This window comes from Nyctereutes procyonoides, unplaced genomic scaffold, assembly GCF_905146905.1.
Source record: "Nyctereutes procyonoides isolate TBG_1078 unplaced genomic scaffold, NYPRO_anot_genome, whole genome shotgun sequence".
In the NCBI taxonomy this organism is placed as follows: Eukaryota; Metazoa; Chordata; class Mammalia; order Carnivora; family Canidae; genus Nyctereutes; species Nyctereutes procyonoides.
In genome coordinates, this window is record NW_026575146.1 from 28,189,810 (window position 1) to 28,210,999 (window position 21,190).

Below are 21,190 nucleotides of genomic sequence, written 5' to 3' on the forward strand. Positions count from 1 at the left end.
AATTTTAAAATTAAAATAACTTTTTTTCTGACTTTGTATTTGGCTTTTATTTAATTTCTTTTATACTCTCTTCACCAAGATTTCTGTGAAAGCTTTTATAAAAAAATTTACTTATTTGAGAGAGAATGTGTGAGTGCGCATGAGCAGCGGTGGGAGGCAGAGGGAGAGGGGGAGAGAGAGAATCTCCAGCAGACTCCCCGCTGAGCGTGGAGCTCAACGCTGGGCTGGATCTCACAACCCTGGGATCTTGACCCTGAGATCACAACCTGAGCTGAAATCAAGAGTTGGACGCTTAACTGACCGAACCACCCAGGCACCCATCTGTGAAAGCTGTTTTAAAACAGCTACTAATCTAAGTGGGAAATTCCCTTCCCAGAGACCAGCTCCAGACCAGCTTTTAGTGATTTGGTTGCCAGACCATGTAATTCCCTTGAGCTTCATTTTATTATAATTAAAGCAAAAGAGGCTTAGGCAATCTGGTTATTTTAGCCATAATACTGGATGGATTGTATCACTGCAGAGGTGTTTGCCTATTTGCCCTCAATGACTCATCATAGTTTAGGGAGAAGAAGACCAGCCTGAAAGTGAGGAGATTAGATTATTTTGGGGTTTTAGTAAATTGTTTGATAGGTTAAAAATGCCCAGTCCTCATGTATTTTACCATTTTGCCTAGGAGCACTGTTTTCTCATCATTATTAAACTACAGCAAAAACACTTTCTTAATGCTAAGGAATACGCTAAGCACTGAGGAAATCAGGTTGAACAAAATTAAAGTTCTAGCCCTTGAACAACACAGGGTTAATGTTAAATAGATAAATAACTGTAAAGTAAGGCAACCAATGTCATCAGTAGCAGTATGACTTGGGTATAAAGATGCTCAGAGGTGTTTATGAGTAATTCTAAAATCAGGGACAGTTTCCCAGAGGCGGTGATGATAGCTACATCATAACAGGTAACCAATAGTTTGCCAGGCAAAGGGGAGTGTGTCCTGGGAAGAGGGAAGAGCCTTAAAATGTGTGACGTGTTTAGGGAAATATAATTGAATTACGTAGTGGACTGAGCAGATGTGGCTGGAAGTTTGATGGGAAGTAAAGTAGATTCAGAAGTGCCTTACATATCATGCTAAGTAGCTTGGACTTGAATGATGGCTTTAGATTAGGGGAATAACAGATTCTTACTTGGTACCCATGGTGTCCTGGCTGCAAGCCCATGTCTCTCGGAGCACCTAGGTCTTCCTCTACGGTAAGATGTAAGGGAGTAGGGAAGATTGGGGTGAGGCTGTACTCATGTTCTGTACTCATGTGTATGTTTTTAGATTCGCTGATTGAGTCATTGCCTTTGTCCTAAGGGGTAGGTTGGATATAGATGGAAAAATATGACAATTTAGATTTGTTGAATGTAGAAGGAGACGTTTATTGATTCAAATTGAAGGTCTTTCCTAGAAATTGCTGTACTTAGGGTTATGTGTTGAAATGCGTTAGGAACAAACTTGTAAAATTCTTATGTTTTCCCCATTTTTTGGTCTGTCAACAGATGATATCTAAATAGCAAAATTCTTTGAAACTATGAAAGCTTTGAAAGTTGTATTTTAAATGTGATTGAAAAAAGAATGACCTCCTTCATGTGTGTATGTGCTTTTCTAAATAGACTTTTTTGGCTGTAGATTTTGGCTATGATGCCTTAGTTTTCTGTCAGCTTCTCTAAAGATCCAGGGATAGAGTTTAAATTAAGGATACATTCAAGAGTACCCTTCAGGGGAGGAACTAGTTCTGCTCCGATTTTTATTTAGCGACAGCTGGAGAGCATTCTGAAAAATGTGCATAGGTTATGTAATTAGTCACTTAGGGCCCCTGGCCTCCAGTTAACCTGGCCCTCTTGAGAAGCAGTGCTCTGGGAGCAGCTGGGTCAGACTCAGTGCTGACTAGTGCCGTTGCCTAGCAGTCCCAGAGGAGCAGTCATAAGGGGTTGTTGCCGAGCAACTAGGGGGCCAGGATGGTGCATCATCCCCCATGGAGTTTTAGAGTAGTGCCCCCCCCCTCCCATGGACGAAGCAGTACGGTTTGGCAGGGGGCCCAGCCTCCCTCAGAGGCACAGGGGTTGTTAGCAGTAAGTATTTGACCTCAGAATCAAAGATGATAACTTCTCTTCTGTGAACATGCAAACACTTTCTGGAATTACTGATGTGAACTGAATTAAACCTGAACTGAAAGCAAGTCAGGTAGCTGTCGTAGCTAGAGTTCGTTGCAAATCCTTCTTTCTCCTTCAGGCCTAGTGGCAAGGTAGGGTTTCTGGGGAGTGGAAAAGTAATTTTTCTGTACACCTCGTGAAATATGTAACTTTCCCTATTAGTATTTAGCCAAAGCAAGTATTGGAGAAAAATCAGCAAACTCACTCTGGTCTTTTAAGTCAGAAGATGATTCACCAGGCCCACATCTTATTTTATTTGTAATTTTTATCCCGGTCCATAAGTGACTCTTCAGGAGAGTTGATAAAATGTCAAAACTAATCAGCTCTCATAAGAAGACTGAGTTCTGCTTTTAGGGTTTAAAGTTGCCAGTGTTGAGCAGGCCTTAAGATCCAGGCACATATTTTGAAGGCCAAAATTGAGCTCTTTCAATATCTTGGAAGAGCACATGGTTGCATCAAAGGCTAACATGTGAAGCAGAGGAATGTGCAACTGTCAGAGTTGAAAAATAAAACACTGACCAGCTAGAGAGAAGTGATACGAACCTTATTTCCCTTCCTCCCACTTCGTTTCCATCTAATACTTCTGGCCTTGAGCTTTCACTGTTTGCCCGCTGCTGTGAGGACAAAGGGGGAGCTTCTTTGTTGTATTAGGGTCTGTATTCCTTGAGGGAACTATATTCTTGAAAAACAACAAGAACGGCCAATTAAAAGCGTAGAAATTCCTCTCAAGAATTGCACACAGATTTTTGTTTGACACACATATATGCACACACACTCAGGTGTCTGAGCCAGTCAGTTAGGGGACTACTTGGGTATTTATATCAATACTAAAGAGTAAATTGTAATGTTTCTCTGAGATACCTTATTTATAGCTACTTACCATTTAAAAGTGGTCATTTTGCTCTTTTTATCATGTATATCATTGGTAGGAGCATTCAATTTATTTTTATATAAAGTCATAGAAGAGTAGTAGCAAATTTAAAACAGTAAGCACGGTGTGTACAGGGCTTTATTCTTCGAAGTCGTATGACTTTGATTAAGTACACGGCATTAAAACTTTCCAGTAACTGTATGTGATAGGTAATATAATTAAGAATATTTTACGTGTAGGGAAGCATAGGCCTGCCCAGAAAGGTTAAATAACCAGGCCAAATACACACAGTGAAGATTTATAATCAGAAAGTACGCCTTTAGACTCTGAGCTCTCCATCATTACAGACTACTCTGAGTACCATGTTATTTCATGAGGGCAACCCAGTTGGTATTCACAACAGGCTTCTTTTAGGGTCTAATGATACAAGAGAATGCAAGAGACTGCAAACGATGAAATCATTTACATAACCAAGTTTGCTTATCTTATGCTATGGGCTTATAGTCCACAGAAGGAAGCCTTTTTAATTATGCTTCTTTACATCCACCCAAATTCTGTGAACGTGTAAGATAAATTCAGCAGACACTTGGCATTGAAGTTGTTTCTCTTCAGTATAAAATGTGAGGTATATATATATATATGTATATATATATATACATATATATATACATATATATATATTTTTTTTTTTTGGTGTATGAGATGTGCAGGAATGGGAAGTGGTTAAAAGAAAAATCAAAGGAAATGGATAAGTGAATTGTTTTTGAATCAATTCTCCAAAAAATTCATATTTCATAGAGCTTTGAAGCAAAATAGTAAGTGTTAAGGACCTACTGTTTGGTCATAAGAGAAAAATAATATAGGGGAAAAGTTATATATACCAGCCAGGTTAGTAGTCCCAAAAATATTGTGAGGCGTCATGGTACATAGTGGATCAATCATAAGCTTTAGAGTCAGAACAGAATTTGAATCCTGTCTCTGTGACTTATTCGCTATGTCACCTTAAGGGTAGGTGTCTCGCCATCTCTAAGCTTTGAAAAAAAAAGCTATGTGGTAGGTTAGTTGTGAAGATTAAATGGGATAAAATGCTACATGTCTAGCAAGGCTTATGACACAGAACACTTGTTTATTAAATTTTAAAATTCCTTTGTCTCCTCTCCCACCCAGCAGCAGCAACACTGACAACGAAGTAAAAAAAGAGTTTTCCTGGGGACATAAAGGATCAAGGGAATTTCACAGTGGGATTACTGGGGCAGAGTTTGTCAATTTTTTTTAAGACTTTATTTATTTATTCATGAGAGACACCGAAAGAGAGAGAGAGAGAGAGAGAGAGAGAGAGAGAGAGAGGCAGAGACACAGGCAGAGGAAGAAGCAGACTCCATGCAGGGAGCCCGACTTGGGACTCGATCCCGGGTCTCAAGGATCACGCCCTGGGCCAAAGGCAGGCGCTAAACTGCTGAGCCACTTGGGCTGCCCCATAAACATTTTTAAAACAGAGTTGGTCAACTTTGGAATTCGGCAAAGTTGCCCAATTCCTATATAAAAGCAGTTGTACAATGCAGGCAGCTCATTTTTAATTAGAAAACTTGGTTTTTGCCTTTTAAAAATGTTTATGATACTTGACTTGAATCTAAGAGGACAACTGGCTGTTTAACTTTTGTATTGACTGAATGGGAAACATGAATAGATCTCTGATTCTTAATCATTGTCATCTGTTTCTCTTAATTCATTCTTCAGCTACTGAGGCTTCATCCAAAACATGTTTAGTAATGTCTGATAAATTAGAAATAGGACATTTAGGTACAATTTTGGTTTTGGTGATTTGTGTGTATTTTTTATCAACTACTCTAGCTGTAACCCTCTCCTGAAATGGCCTGTGTCTCTTGTGTGGTGTCTACCCCATGGTAGACAACAATGATTGCTGCCTGAATGAGGGGATGAACCAGGGTATTTAGAATTTTACATATGTATGATAGCTACTCAAGCTTTTGTATAGCAGTTGCCAAGGATTTAGTTATTAGGTTGGTTTAAAAACTGTTAGAGAAATCAAGCATATATAGTAGGAAAAAATAGAGAATAGGTTGAGTTAGTGAGAGGGAAACTTAAGAGTTTAAGTAAGAAAAGGAATTTGAATAGAATAATGCTGATTTTATTGTGAAGACTTTTATAAATGAGTACATGAGTTTTCCATATTTTCACATTCATGGTATAAGTTCATCTTTTTATAAATACATAGAGCAAGAGTGAACATAAAACATTTGCAAATCTTTATTTTGAAGTTATGATATATCTTGTTCCCATGCAAGTAAAGATGTGTGAATTTTCCATTCAGTAATCACTCATTGAGTACTTACAGTATGTCGTGCTAAGTCCTGTGGTTGGATGAGTAAAACATTGCCATTCAGGATATTCACAGGCTGCCAGGGAAGACTGTCACACGCAGTGCGTAATGTAAAACTGACCATGGTCCGTGCATTAGAGAGCTTTGCACAAAGTGATTTAATGGCAAGGATTATGATTCATATTCCAAAGAACTTTAAAAAAGAAGCTACATTTGAGTTGAGATCCTTGAAGGATGGCCCTGTGCCTGCTAGTGAGAGCAAAGGAGGATGTGCATTCAAGGCCGAAGAGCAGGGCATTTTTTTTTTTTTTATGGCCTGTATATGTAGTTCTTTTGGTATTTGTTGCTTGCCCAATATGGCCAAGGGGTTCAAACCAGAACATCTTATCACATCCGGTGCAAAGTCTCATGCATGGAAGGCCCTCAGTAAGTATTGATTTTGAGTTTCTGAATGAATAAATGAACATACATATACTCCTTAATATGTGACAATAATTTTAAAAAATTATACTTCATGGAGGGTTATTTTCTTCTTCTGATTATGACTATGCAATCCAAAGGAAAATTTAAACTTTGTAAACTCTGATTAACATTCATCTCACCAAATTTTAGGAAAATAGAACTGTGGGCCTTATTCCTATCACTTGGCCCTTCTCTATATATACTTAATTTCTATACTTTCTTTGGTTTGTTTAGATGCATGAGTTTAAATATATTCCCCCCCCCGCTTTTTTTAGTCTAAAATAAGAACTTCCTTGAACTGAGCCTTCAGCGCTGTTTATATATGAAGTGATATTTTGTATTTCCTCTTTAGAAGCAAAACAGACTCATTCTGTTATACATATTCCACATTCTCCTGTTAAAACTTACCACACAATGATAAAGAATAGGTGTATATTTCATATTGGAAAGTGACCAGTAATGTCTGGAGTGATTATCTGTGTTTTAAGGAGAATGCATTTTAACATTTGTGCCACAAATGGCAGTTGGGTTATTTTAGTTATGGTAGTTTTAGCCAGTTAATTTTTTTACTGTTTTGAGCCCTTTCTCCTTTCTTTCCTCTTCAGATTCAGCATGTCTTGGAAATCCAAATATGTTAGAATATGATTCCTTTGGTATTTTTCCCCCTTCGGGAGCCAAAACAAAAACTCTTTAGAACATCACAGTCCCAAAAGGAAGCTGCAAGACTTAAAAGTGTGATCACAGCTACCTTTTCTAGGAACCCAATCTGAATCTAGAGTTAACACACAAGAAGCACAGTTTTTTATCTTTGCAGTTAGTTCTTCGGGGAAGGTAACAGCAGCATTGCATATTTGGTATTTTATTGTGTGTGATCATCCTTGATTCCCAGAGCAACGTAGAGAGATAAGCAAGACAAATATTTCCATCCTCATTTGATAAACATGGCTCTGCCATTTACCTAACAAGAAAGGAGATGATTCGTCAGAGTCAACAGGTGATAAATGGATGAGCTGTAACTAGAACTAAGGTTACTTCTTCTGCCTTTTTATTACAGTCCCCCTGGGACTCTCTTGTGCTGGGTTATTTGTAAGCTATGAGGAAATATGGAAAGCAAAGAAAAGAGAAGAAAAGTGAAATTATTTGAAAACTACCTTAAAAGATGGCTAGCATAATACTGTCGGCATTTGGGAGACAAAATAGTTTATTTGAGATTAATCGTTCAATATTTCCACTGTGTATAATTCTTTACAAATTACAAAGTTCAGCGAGTGTCCCAACATGAATGATTTGTGGAATATGGACTGGAAGGGGCATGTGTCAAACCAGGGAGCCTAGTGAGAGATATCTTAACATCTATAGGAACTGATGGGATAGAAGAAGGTGTGGGACTGTGAGAATGGAATTGGAAGAGTGAGCTGAGGATCATTCTGAGCCTGAAATAGTCAGAATTTGGTGGATTATGCAGGAGAGGGCAGAGGAGAAAACAGTAGATAGCACTGGACTCTTTCCTGCTCTGAATAACCCTTATAAAGTTAGCATATACAAGCATAGGAATATTGCTATTACTGGCCCCACACTTTGTAGAAAAAGGAACAGATAATCTCTGTAACATGAAACATGGTGCTCTCATCTAGGACAAGTAGGCATGTACCATGTGCTCAGATGTGTAGACTTCCCGAGCAAAAGAGATCTGGTTTACCCTATGAGCAGTTGTAGCCACCTCCATCGGGAGTATATGAGGAAATGAAAATAACCCAGTTGTTTTCGGTATTATTACTTGTAAAACAGGGCTTTTGATATATAAAAATACGTAAAAGGATATGAACAGGAAAACCAGGCAAGTGGGTCGGATGCCTATTCACAGCAAATTTTCAAGTTACGTCTTGATGTCAAGGCATTCCATGTAGGCTGAATTCTATTTGGTTTGTTTTCTCTTCCAGAATTCCAAATACTATGGGGAAAACGATGTCCTTGCTCCTTGGCATTGGAATTCAAAGACAAACTGCTGCAGGGATTTATTGCTTTTAAAATCACACATTTGAGAAAGGTTGTCACTCAGCTAGTGAATCTATTTTCAATGGAAATTTAAAAAGCTGGGAAGAAAAACATGTATCTTGCTATATTGTTGTTTTTACTATTTAGTAAGAGTGCATGTGACTGCTCATGTTACACAGTCTTAGAAGCAAAACAGAAAAAAGATTGCTCAGAATACAGTTGATGAGTTTGAACAGTGAACAAAATAAGAAGAAACACACTCCTCATTTATAGGGGAGTATTGAGCTGCTTACTCAAGGAAATTTATCCTGTTCCTGCTATAAATCAGAAGAGTATAAAAGAGGATGAGGAATGAAAAAATAACCATGTTGTTTTTACAATTGTGTGGCATTTTCTTGTTAAATTAGACAGTATTATTGCCCAAGGAACCATTTGTTCTTTTCCAAAAGAGACAAGGAATAATAAGGACATCTTTCCCCCCTTTGTTTCCTTCAGGGGTCACGGTATACTGAAAGGCACTTGATCAAGAGAAATTTGGAGAAGCTGGAAATCGTCAAGCTATTGAGGCCACAAAGGGGGCAGAAAAGATAGAGGTAGGTATACTTTTGATCCCTTGATCCTGTTGAGGAGGTCCCTAAGAATATCTTTGTTACTATAAAGCCAGAGAACATCAAAGAAAAGATACAGTAGTAGGTCTTCATTTTAGAAAACCAGTCAATACGGTTTAATCGAAGCTTGATAGAATCTATTGTCAGTGTCAAATTAATAGCAAATAATGCCTACTGAGACCTTGAGATAGACATTTTCATCCTGTGTTTGTCAGAGACCAGTGATTAGTATGAGACTGAGTTTGGTTTGATATTTACATTCTTAGCTCTGCTTATTTAAGTTGTTCTTAGTCTACCAAAATATTGTTGTAAATGTATATATAGCCTTTAAAACAGAAGAGAAACCATTGTATTACCAATCGGGTCAATTCTAATCTCCTGAGAGGCCATAGTAAATACAAGCAAATATTTCTTGATGACACTGATTGGTAGACATAAATCTGAAGTACACCTTTTTTGAGAAACAGATTTCTTCGTGCTGGTGATATATATCTATATATCCATATATATCACACATTTCATATTTATAAATAACATATATATGACAATGACGTATATATATAAATGACACCCATTTGTGCAGATGAATATGAATATATATAGATCTCTGTATATACTCATATGTATGTATATCTATATCTGTATATTCTTATATTCACCTACTGTGGGTCCTTTAAAGTGAGGCTGCATTCGTGTTGCAATCTTAATACTTCACGAAAATTCTGTTATGGTGGGAGGACTTACGTTTGAGGCCACTTCAGTCTCTTGGTGCTGCGTTTTCCCAGGCAGAGAGAGACTGACCCTCCTGTTGCAGTTCAGATGGCCCATCAGAAAACATGGAGTAAGCTTCAGCTTGTGTGAAGGTTCTAACATCCACCTCCCACTCTCAGATTCCCATGAGAACAAAAAGCTCCAAGGGAACAGGAAAGAGTGGAAGACATTAAAATTGGTTTAGGCTCATTGCCTGGTTTTCTCGAAACCAGTACAACGTTTTTTAATAACCCGCAGTAGTTTCATGTAGACAGTGGCCATGTGTTCATCATGTATTATCAGAACATTTTTACTTTCTCATCCACTTTTTTTTCTTTTTTTTTCCTCGTCCACTTTTAAATTTATGACTGCAGAGAGTAACGTGTCTTAATTGAAATGTACCTTTTATTAAGAAGCAATTTCATACCAATAATTTTATCAAAAGCATGTCTTTCTATATATATAAATAACTAAAATCTCCATACTAAGAAAATATAGCAAATAAAATTGTAAACATTAATTTTATATTTAAGGAAATTGAGACTAATGTAAAATAATTTATTGTGTCTTTATTGTGGGTGGAGTGTATAGTGGTTTATAAACATAATGTCCTGTAATCCTCACAAAAACTCCACGTGAGAAAGGTAAGAAAAGTATGGTTTTTCTCTGTGATTGTGATAAAAATGCACCTTGCCAAGTGCACACATTTAGCCAGTGGGTGGTGAAGTTAGGATTTGAGCCTAATTTTGTCTGATGCTTAAGCCTATGTTCTTGACCAGCTTGGCTAGGAAGATTTGGCAGGAGCTAAAATATTCTGTTTATATGAGCAAAGTATCTTGTTTTCATCAGGTATTATAATCAGTGGTTGAAAGTACCTATTTTTCAGGAACATATTATCCCATACCCAATGAACTCTACAAAAGAGATGAACATTTTTCTGATTCATTTAATAAAAAGTGTAACAGGGCAGCCCAGGTGGCTCAGCGGCTTAGCGCCGCCTTCAGCCCAGGACCTGATCCTGGAGACCCGGATCGAGTCACACATCGAGCTCCCTGCGTGGAGCCTGCTTCTCCCTCTGCCTGTGTCTCTGCCTCTGTGTGTGTGTGTGTGTCTCATGAATAAATGAATAAAATCTTAAAAAAAAATTAAAAAATAAAAAGTGTAACACTAAAAAACAAAACAAAGAAAATCCCCAAAGCACTAATAAAAGGACAAAAAAGAGAATCATAGAAATTCATTGAATCAACTGGATATAGGAATACAGAAATAAAAAAATAGAACAATACAACCAATGATGTTTATTCTAGGAATGTACAAGTGATCCCATATTGAGAAATTTATTAAAATAATTTATTAGTCATAGGCTAAAGAATAGAACCCCTCCTTTTTATTTCCGAATAGAATTACAAATAGCATTTGATAAAATGCAACTGTAAGAAAACACACATACACACAACATAGTAATTTAGGAATAGAGAGATATTATTAAATTGTGAAAAAGCAATTTCAAGAAAACAAATGTTTGAGGCTTACTGGGTGCCCAGGATCCTCATTTACAGTTAATATCATTCTATACATTCTAGCCAGTACAATACATTTTAAAATTGGCTAGCATTCTTATTGTATGTGCTAGAGACTGTTCTAAATACTTTATAAATATTAATTCATTTAACCTTCACAACAATCCTAGGATATGAACTATCATCATTCTCATTTTATGAATCAAGAAGCTGAGGCCCAGAGAAGCTAAGTACCTTGGCCAAGGTCACACAGCTAAGTGGTAGAGCCGATTAAAACTAAAGCAGTTTAACTCATGTGTCTTTAATCTCAAATTATATGGTGTGCTGCCCCGTAAAGGTTATGATTATTAGAAAAGAGGTGACATCTTTTTCACTTGAAAAGACATTTTTGAGATGCCTGAGTGGCTCAGTGGTTGAGCCTCTGTCTTTGGCTCAGGTCATGATCCCGGGGTCCTGGGATCAAGTCCCTCAGTAGGCTCCCCACAGGGAGCCTGCTTCTCTCTCTGCCTCATTTCTGCTTCTCTCTGTGTGTCTCTCATGAATAAATAAGTAAAATCTTTTTTAAAAAATATATTTTTTACTAATAATCCCAAGAAAATTAACTGAAGAATTATTAGAATAAGGAACTTTGTTAAGTGGCCATACAGAAGATAAATATGAATAAATCCATTGACTTTACTATAACAGCTAAAACATGATGAAGAAATCCCATTTACAATAGCAATGAGATATGTATCTATGATTAAACTGTATAAGAAATGTGTAAGACTTAAATGAAAACAATAATAACATTTTATGAAGAAACACAAAATAAGATGAGCAGTAATGGAAATTTACACTATATTCTTGGATGAGAACAGCAAATGTAATGGTGTTGGATTTGCCCAATTAATTTACAAAGTTCATGTAATTCCATTTAAAGACAAAGATTTTTAGAGAGATGTTAGCAAAACGATTATTAAAATTCATGTGGAAGAATGAGAAAGGACATTTTTGAGAAAGATTAATGGAGAAAGAATTTCATTTCCAAGTACTAAAAAGGATTATAAAGTTACAACTACTAAGACAGTGTAGTACTTTTTACTAAATAAAATAGAAACTTAGAGGAACTAAGCTTGAAAATTCCCCAAACAGATTTAAGCACATAAAGGTGATGTATTACAAAGACAGCATTTCATGTTGGTGGAGAAAATACCAACTATTACCTGAATACAGTTCCAGTAGTTGGTTAATGTTAGGAAAAACTGTAAAGCTGGATCTTATTCATACCATATACAAATATCTATCAGATTAAAGAAGAAAAAACAGTGTCACACATCTGGAGGAAAACAGGTGGTTGAACATTTTTATAATCTTGTCTAATATGACATCAAAGGTGGAAACCATAATTGAAGCTCAATAGACTTGAATATGAACATCAAAACTTCTGTACATATAAGGAGAAAAAAAACTCAACCAGCATGCCTAACAATGTGGAATTTGAAATTTATTTTCTCTTGATTTTTTTTGGAATTAATAAATAAGCAGGTTCTAGCTAATATTCCAAATACACTACTCTCTGAAGGCTTAATAAAGCAGAGCCCATCCTGGAATAGTAGTCATTTGGTATTGTAATTGCTGTAGGCACAGAATATTGCAGACATGTTTGCGGGGTGAATATATAGTATGTCTTAGCCAAAAATAAAGATTGGATTCTAGAGATGACCCAATAATGACCTAAAAATTAGAATTATTCCACCTAAAAAGGTCAACTAAATTTGAGTTATGCCATCCAAAATAGTAAGGGATTTCAGCCAGACAGTTTTATAATTCTTTTTTTTTAAGATTTTATTTATTTATTCATGAAAGACAGAGAGAGAGAGAGAGAGAGAGAGGGAGAAGCAGGCTCCATGCAGGGAGCCCGACGTGGGACTCGATCTCAGGTCTCCAGGATCACACCCTGGGCTGAAGGCGGTGCTAAACCGCTGAGCCACCCAGGGCTGCCCCAGTTTTATGATTCTTAACACATGCTGAGGCATTTCCTTTCAATAGAAGTTACTTAGAACATCATTGAGTAATGTTTGAATTTATATAATGTGTTAAAATCTATTATTTCTAATAAAAATGAAATCATTACAGTTTCTTGTCTTGCATTACGGTATAGTTGATAATTGATAATTGCAGAGGATGTCACAACGATCAAATTTGGAGAGAAGTATCTCCTGTTTTATTGTACAATATAGCCCAAGGAAGATTGTTTTCTTTCTCTCCCTCTAGAGTAGCTTTGCTCTTTCAATGTTGAGGCCCTAGAGCAAGTGGGAAAGCAAAATTCATTGTCATCAATGGACAATGAAATAATAATAATAATAATAATAATAATAATAATAATAAAAATGTTTTACTTCATGTTAAATATCCCAGGTGATATCAGCTTGGACTATGACAATTCGCACTAATACTATCAAAACAGTAATTTTCTTTCCTGGAGGCTGTTAGAAAAATTGCTAAGCTCTGAGCCCCAAATAATCTCATGAGAAAGAGGAACCAGCAGGCCCATGAACTTCCTGGTCTTTTTTTGTTCACATCTACTTCTTCTCAGAGTCTGGTCAATGTGTTGCTACCTGCCACTGCTGTTCCTCCAGAGGCCACCCCCTGCCCCTCATTCTGTAGTGGTTCCTCTGCTCACATGGACAGTCTTCCCCACTGCTGCCTCTTCCTCATCTCTGGTGGCCTTTTCACTCTAGGGTCAAATAGCTCAATGTTCTGCACTCAGCCACCTTTCCTCTCCTTTCTAACCTGACCATTGCCCTTGGATCAGGTTTGTTTCTTCGACTCTCTTTAGTTACCAACTCTAAAGAGGCTTCTCCTTCTCTTACACAAAGGCTGGGACTGTTAATAGATGGCTTTTTCTCTTGGAGGTCTTGGTCCTGGGGATTGGCTAACAGCTGTTATCAGTGTCCTTCCTATAAAAAACTTTTAGATACTCATGAAGTTATATCCTTGGAAGAATCATCCATTCATCCTGCAGGCTCATGAGACATGCCTGGAAATGTCTGAATCTTAAAAAAAAAAAAAAAATCCTGCTTACCCTAGCTCCAATACCCCTGCTAAACAAATATTTGTTTCAGCATGTATCTGATTTGTTCATAGGCATATACTTAGTATGTATATATTATTGACCATCCTCAGAGAAAGGCCTTAATATGTATGTATTATTGACCATCCTCAGAAAAAGGCCTATAGAATGTTTTCTTCCCATAATAAAAGCAAAACAGAAGCTTAGCCACTTTATGTTAAATAAGAGAAACAAAACCAGACAAGCACAACCCTAAAGATAGATAAATCTTGTTGATTTTCATGCTAGCCAGACTGTTATCTTTGAAGATTGTTAGAAAACTATCTGTAAGTGGTCAATTCTAGAGGAGAAAATGGGCAACGAATCAGATAAAACAAGTGGTCAATTCTAGAGGAGAAAATGGGCAACGAATCAGATAAAACAACCAACCAACAAAAGAGCAGAACCAACAGACACCCCTGTAACGGGGAGGAAAGAGAATATATACATCAAGTGGAGGTGGTCATTGATAGTTTCGTTTTACTTGTTAGTGACCAAAATAATAGTCATTTAATGTTCATGGTGTTTGCAAAACTCATTTTCTCACTCCTTGGTTCAGTGAGTATTTCCTGAGCACTTACCCCACTTACCCTGGCCGGGCACTGTCGTGAGTATTAACCATACCCAGTAGATGACACTTTGCAATTCCCCAGGGTCTGGGACCTGCCAGAAGGGTGAGGAGACCCAAAAGAGAGGCTGATGTTTATTTGGTAGTTTGGGAGGCGGGGGGTCCTGCAGATGACATGGTAAACTTTCTTCAGTTATATGAGGAATATCATCTATTCTGTATGATTGAGAAGGAAACTAGGTTGAGTGGATGGGAAATCAGAGGAAGACCCATTTTTATTTAATCAGAGAAAAAGCTACCTGAAATAATAATAAGCTATCTCTGGTAATTGAGATGGTTCCAGAAGCTTGGTACTGATAGGAATTAATATATGGGATGGTAAGGGGCTAGGGATGGAAGGTTAGTAGTTATCTCTGAGGACAAAAGTTCCAGGACCTGTTATCGAGATTGTTCTTATAGTAAGGGCTCCCCGGAAGACAATACAGTGAGGAACCTTAAGGCCATTTTGGAACCTGGCCTTTCAGCTTTGCACTTAACTCCTAGATCTTGGCCAAATTTCCCATCTCTTGGCCTTAATTCCTACATCAGAATTTTGGGGATAGTATTAGTATTTATCTCATAGGACCGTGGTAAGAATTGAATAAAGTAAGTGTAAATGAACTAATTTAAAATGTTTAGTCTATAATAGGCACTTGATAAATGGTATGGTTATAATGGGAACCTAGAGTCTTATCTTGGGCAACACTTGGCCTGCCTTAACAATCCAGAAAGTAAAAATGAGGCCCATTAATGTAGGAAGTCCCTTTTGCCCTATCCTGGGATTTATAAAAACAAAATCTTCCTAAAATGTGCAGTGAGAAATAGTAAACACACACAACATCACAAAACACATTGGGTCAGTTGTTGCATTTTGTTAGTGTTTGCTTGTTATTTATCTGTTCTCAGATGCTCAAAAGAATCTTTTTTTTTTAGCTTAGTCTCTCACTTTTTGAATTATGCTCAGGGATATATTGTCAACCTCTGTTAGATCAAAAAGGATCTCGGACAATGTGATGTGAACTGTTCAAGGAGAGTCTGCTTATGCACTTTGGAGGACTTTGAAAGTTGCTGGGCCTTTGTCACTACATTCCTGTGTTATAGTCATGTAGTTGACATCAACCATTGAATAATTTGAATTAAGAAATCCAAAAGAGGAGGGCACCTGACGAGATGAGCACTGGGTATTATACTATATGTTGGCAAATCGAACTTCAATTAAAAAAAATACGTGTATCTAAAAAAAAAAGAAAAGAAATCCAGAAGAACCTCAGGTGATTATACGACAGTCAGCTTATGCCCACATGAGCCAATAAAGTGATTAGTGATTGCCTGTACCACCAACTCAGCAGACTGGTTGACTGCAAGTTCTTTTTACCAGCTGCAATCAAAAAGCCATTCTAGACGCTTACTTTTCTAGGCCTTTTTTTTTTCTTTTTTAAAGATTTTATTTATTTATTCATGAGAGAGAGAGAGGCAGAGACACAGGCAGAGGGAGAAGCAGGCTCCATGCAGGGAGCCCGATGTGGGACTTGATCCCCGGTCTCCAGGATCACCCCCCAAGTTGAAGGCAGCGCTAAACCGCTGAGCTGCCCTAGGCCTGTCTTTGGTTAGCTTTACCTTCTTTTGTTTCGGTAGCCTGTGTTCTGCAATTTATATATTAAGGCATTTAAAGAATGCAGAGAATAAAATCATCAAGGAACAAAATCCACTCCTGTCTCTCAGAATGATCACATTTCATTTCATAAATATTTGCTGAATCTTTCCTTTTAAGGAAATAAAAAACTACAATCAGTTAAATCCCCTTTCAGAAGCATCTGTGCATCAGTGTCTGTTGTTCCAATCCGTTTTTTACTTTTACTCATATATTTATGCAGCCATTTCAATAGTTAGTCTGGTTTGTGTTTTTAAATTTACAAAAATAATATCACACTGGTTTTCACAAAACTATGTTTTTGAGACCTACGCATGATATATATATATATATATATATATATATATATATATATATATATGTCTAGCCCTGTTCTCCCTAGTGAAATTGGTGTTTTCCTTGATGAGACATTTACCATTCAAATCTGGTGGCTTCCCTTACTCCTAAATCGGGCTCCTGGATGACAGGATGTTATTGCTGGACGAGTTAGGAGAAAACGTCATTCTAACTTACGTCTGTCTTCATGTGCTTGTCGACGCTGATATCTTTTGAAAATGACAAAACCTACGCTGGATGGGAAGTCAGGAAAATGTAAATAAACTAAGACTTTCCCAGGCAAATCACAATGGAGAAATTAGTCCACAAATGAAAACCAAACCAAACCAACAACAATGAACAACAAAAAACAAGGCCGTGGGAGGTGAAATGACTTCCTGGATCACACAGCTGGTTAATGGAAGTCCTCAAAATACCCAGCCCAGATCTCAAATTCAAACAACTGCTTGGGGTAAGATGGACAAAGTTTTCCAGTCCATTGTTCTTTTCATCATGTTTTCTAATGTTTAAGAAAGACAGTGAGAAGATAATGGCTTCTTAGGGTCACCTCATCAGAAAAAATTCTGCTACCCTGTCTTCAGAATGGCTGGTTACAGTATGGCTTTAATCCACCATTTAGCAGAATGTGGCCAGGTACATCAGCTTTCACTGGTGATCGGAGGTCATTCATTTTCCAGTTATATGTCAGCTTTGCTTTACCCTATAGTTTTCTTGTTAACAGCTGGCAAGTTAATGAACATGGCATGTCTGTTTCTGCAAAGTTTGGGTGTGCCAAGATTGTACCGGAAACAGAGAATTCGCTCCTAATTAGCCAGGGGTTTTCAGTTCCAACTCAGGTCTGTAGTTCTCTTCAAACAGGCTCAACCTCAGGTGCTCTTCACAGTGAGGTGGTATTGAATTAGTTCATTTATGGTACATGGAGTTAGGACAAGTGATTCATTGTTTCCTTTTTATTTCACTTCTAATACACCTCCTTGGATTAAAGGCTTGCAAGTAGTTTTTAAATTTTAACTTGTTTCAAATCTGTCGTTGTTTTTCCAAGATAATTTATACAGTTATAAGATAAATAAAACCAGTATTCTTGACTACTTGCCGGAAAGAAAACGTAATTGCCAATGTTCTCTATATAAATTACATGACATTCTGGAAGTGAAAATTTATCATGTGTTAAGTATCAAGTTTCATCTAAGTAGGTTCTTAATAAAATCATGTTAATTTGATTATTTTACAAATAAGTTCAGCCTGTAAAATTCTAATTTATGGATGCACGGGAACACATTTTTTATTAGGCAGTCTATTATCCTACCTTGTAAATAGCATAGAAATTGTAACTATAGTCATAAAAAAATAAAAATCCCTTGATAGGGAAGTGCTTGTCATTGTTTTAAAACACAATTAAATGGTCAAAGATATAACTTTTGAAAAGATGAAATCACTGTTCAAAAGCTGCACCTGACTTATTATTGTTACTTGTCTCAGATGATGTATCTTCACATTGCAGGAGGACGTCGTGAATATTTTAGCTGCTGGTCATTATTAAAGTCTTCAGTGTACGACAGACAGTTCCACATATGTGGGCATGGTGGCTGTGCAGGGTGGCTGAAAGGACAATGCTCCTCAGTCCTATCCACGTTGCCTACCTATGAAAGTTCCTCTTTGGTTTAGTTTGGTTTTGGTTCTATGTTATTTGTCTATTATGTGGAACATGGCTCAGTTTTGGGAACTGATTGCCAGGGGGCCCCCCAAATGAGCCACTTCACTAAAAATTACTAAATGTTAGTTTGAAAAGTCTGTTCTTAGTATTTAAATGCATATCATAGCTTAATCACATCAATTGCAATTTTAACAGTACTTCATGTATTGTTTGGCTGTTTTGCTTGTGGCACTTTATTTACTAGCCCACCATAATGTGATTTCAGGTCTCCCTGACATTAGGTGGACATTTGGATAACAAGAACGATTTGGTGGAAAGAGCACTGAACTTTGGAAGTGAAATTTCTTTTCTTTACCTTGCTTTGCCACCTTCTGGCTGCATAAGTCTTAGTACGTCATCCAGAGATAGAGCACCTGCAGGGGATCAAATCACTGATTGCCAAATTTCAGGCTTGCTTGTGCTGTGTATCAGCTGTTTGTTCTGGGGCAAGTTACTGAATCTCTCTGTTTTAGGGTTCTCATCTATAAAATGGAACTGACAATAACATCTATCCTCTAGAGTTATTAAGAAGATTAAATTAACTGGTATTTATAAAAAGTCTTGGTGCCTATATGACAATTTAATAAAACTTTAATGTGATTGGACTTCATTGGGTTTGATTTCTATAAGAGTATCTCCAGTTTGAAGACTATATCATTTTAAGTCTCTGTTTCTTGCTTAGTTTCAACATCTTTAACTCATTAAACTTATACTATTAAAAACATTGTTTCTGTACAGAGTATTAGTGGCTCTGTAGTCCAACTTTGATGATTTTTTTTTTGTCATTAAAAAAATGTTTTTAGGGGCACGTGGTTGTCTTGGTTGGTTGAGTGTCTGACTCTTGATTTTGACTCAGGTCGTGATGTCAGGGTTAAAGTCAGGGTTGTGAGATTAAGCCCCACATCAGGCTCCACGCTCACCAGAGATTCTGCTGGAATCTGTTTTCTCTTTTCCTCTCCCTACCCCCACCTGCATACTCATGCTCTCTCTCTCTAACGAAATTAAAAATAAAGTCTTATAAAAAAAAGTAAATAAAAAATTTTTTAAAAGATTTTAAGTAATCTCTATACCCAGTGTGTGGCTTGAACCCACAACCCCAAGATCAGAGTCACATACTCCACTGACTGAGCCAGCCAGGTGCCCCTGTCATTTGTTTTAAATTAAAGCACATATGCATAACTAAAAAACTGTTTTAAAGTCTAGGAAAAATATCTATTCATCTCAAAGTTGTATACACTGTGACACCTCTATAACCCGGCTTAGAACCTTTTTTTTTTTTTTGCATTGTGTAGACATTTTGTTTGTTTCCCTTCTAAAGGGTAAGTGTCATTTATTTCATTTTTCAATTTCTGTCTTATAATGTGCTATTGGATGGAAAGCTGTTTGGAAAACTGAATTTGATGATAGTTTTTTTTTACCTCGGTAGTATCGGTTGAAAATCTTCCACTGTCTCTCAGGTTTCTTGAGTACAGATTGGTACATGGCTTCTATCTTTTTAAGCTTATCCTACATACATAGCTCTTTGCTAAAGAATTTGCAATATCTTTTAATGAAGCTTGAAGCCTATTAAATTGAAATATTTTGTAGGGCATAGAGCAGTCTAACATTAGAACAAGAGCTTGTTGGTAGATGGATGGATTAGTTTTTTTTTTTTTTTTTTTTTTTAAAGACAGGACAGCCATGTGTACCAGAGGGAAAGAGGCTAGAGGCTATTGAAATTGGAATTTCAGTTGTTGGGAGAAAGTCAGGTCAAGCTACTGGGCACGTTACCTAGGGAGGATGATGACAACTACAGGAGGCTGTCCTGACAGGCAGGGGGTCGGAGTCCGGCAAGGTGCAACAGATGGTGTCCCAGCAGGTGGGTGTGCCACGGTGACACAGAGTCTGGAAGCAGGTGATATGCAGGCAGATAAACAGAGGAGTCTGATCACAGATAGTAGGGCCCCAGGGTTAGGGCTGGGGCTGTGGCCTGAAATTCAGACCCTGGGAAAACAGGGTAGACTGGTGTGCAGGCCCATTTTGGAGGGAATAGTGTGCGATGCAGGACCTTCAACAATGGCTCCATTATGGGGGGGAGAGGGGAGAGGCCCCCACAGTAAAGAGGACTCGTGGCATCCTTACTCTGGGAGTTGTGTGGCCTGGAGGAAAGCTGGGAGCCAGGCTCGTCTTTACAGATGCTGACTTTTCTTAGAGTCCTTACAATAGACTCATGTGACTGTCTTTTTGAAAACTGAAAAACTCAAGCATATTAATTACTAAACTGTGCTTTATTTCTAACGAATTAGATTAGAAGGCAACTCTGACATGATGAACCTTTGCCGTTGTTGTTTTTTGTTTTAAGGCTTGCAGTACCCTTCAGATAAGATTGAATTCCATGCAGTTGAAACTGCTCACATGGGGCCTAGGTTAAGTGAAACATACGGTATAGAGGTGTTATTATTCTTTCCTCTCCTTGGGTTTATTCTGAGAGGTCATATATCAGAGAAAAGAGATAAAATGAGAGGATTAGCAAGTAGCTCTTGGCTTTGGCGGAGCTTACTTGCAATGGAGGAAAAAAAATCGTGTAGAAGCTGCTGAAATTAATTTCCTTATGATGACACGGAGTGTTAACTGGCCTTTCCCTGGCTGTCATCATTTAGGGGAACTCAGGCCAATTTATATTACAGTGGGAATGTTGTGCTTCAAACCAAGACCTCTGCTTCCAGGGACTAAAAGAGAAAATTGGAAATTGAGTCTTTTGTCTGTGTCTTAGCTTTTAGCAGTTTTCTCTAAAAGTGTCCTGTTCCTTACATTTTGAATCAAGTCTTATGCTGATGCTCACTATTTTCTGTTAACTTGGCTATTATGAAATTATGAAAAAGCTTCAATCATTATTTCTCCAAGTACTGTTTTCAGTAGAAGAAAGCCCATGGCTCCTTCTAATAGATTTTCTTTATAAAGGTGAATAGTGTCTACAGAAACTTCACATGTGTTTATCAAATGAGATTGCTAGTTGATTGCTAACTGTGAGTGATTGGTACCAGTGAGTAGTGCCACCCCCATTTCCACCCCTTGATTCCTGGACTCATGCATCCT

The 21,190-nt window shown here is 37.5% G+C and overlaps 1 protein-coding gene across 8 annotated transcripts in view; it reads left to right on the forward strand.

Annotated features, from left to right (window-relative positions):
* PKIB (cAMP-dependent protein kinase inhibitor beta) overlaps positions 1 to 21,190 on the forward strand; it is a 201,764-nt gene that overhangs the window by 111,256 nt on the left and 69,318 nt on the right. For all 8 annotated transcript variants that reach the window (XM_055311720.1, XM_055311721.1, XM_055311718.1 and 5 more), the window contains one exon: positions 8,352 to 8,449. The gene's annotated coding sequence lies outside the window, so the exon portion shown is untranslated. The remainder of the gene's footprint in view (positions 1 to 8,351; positions 8,450 to 21,190) is intronic.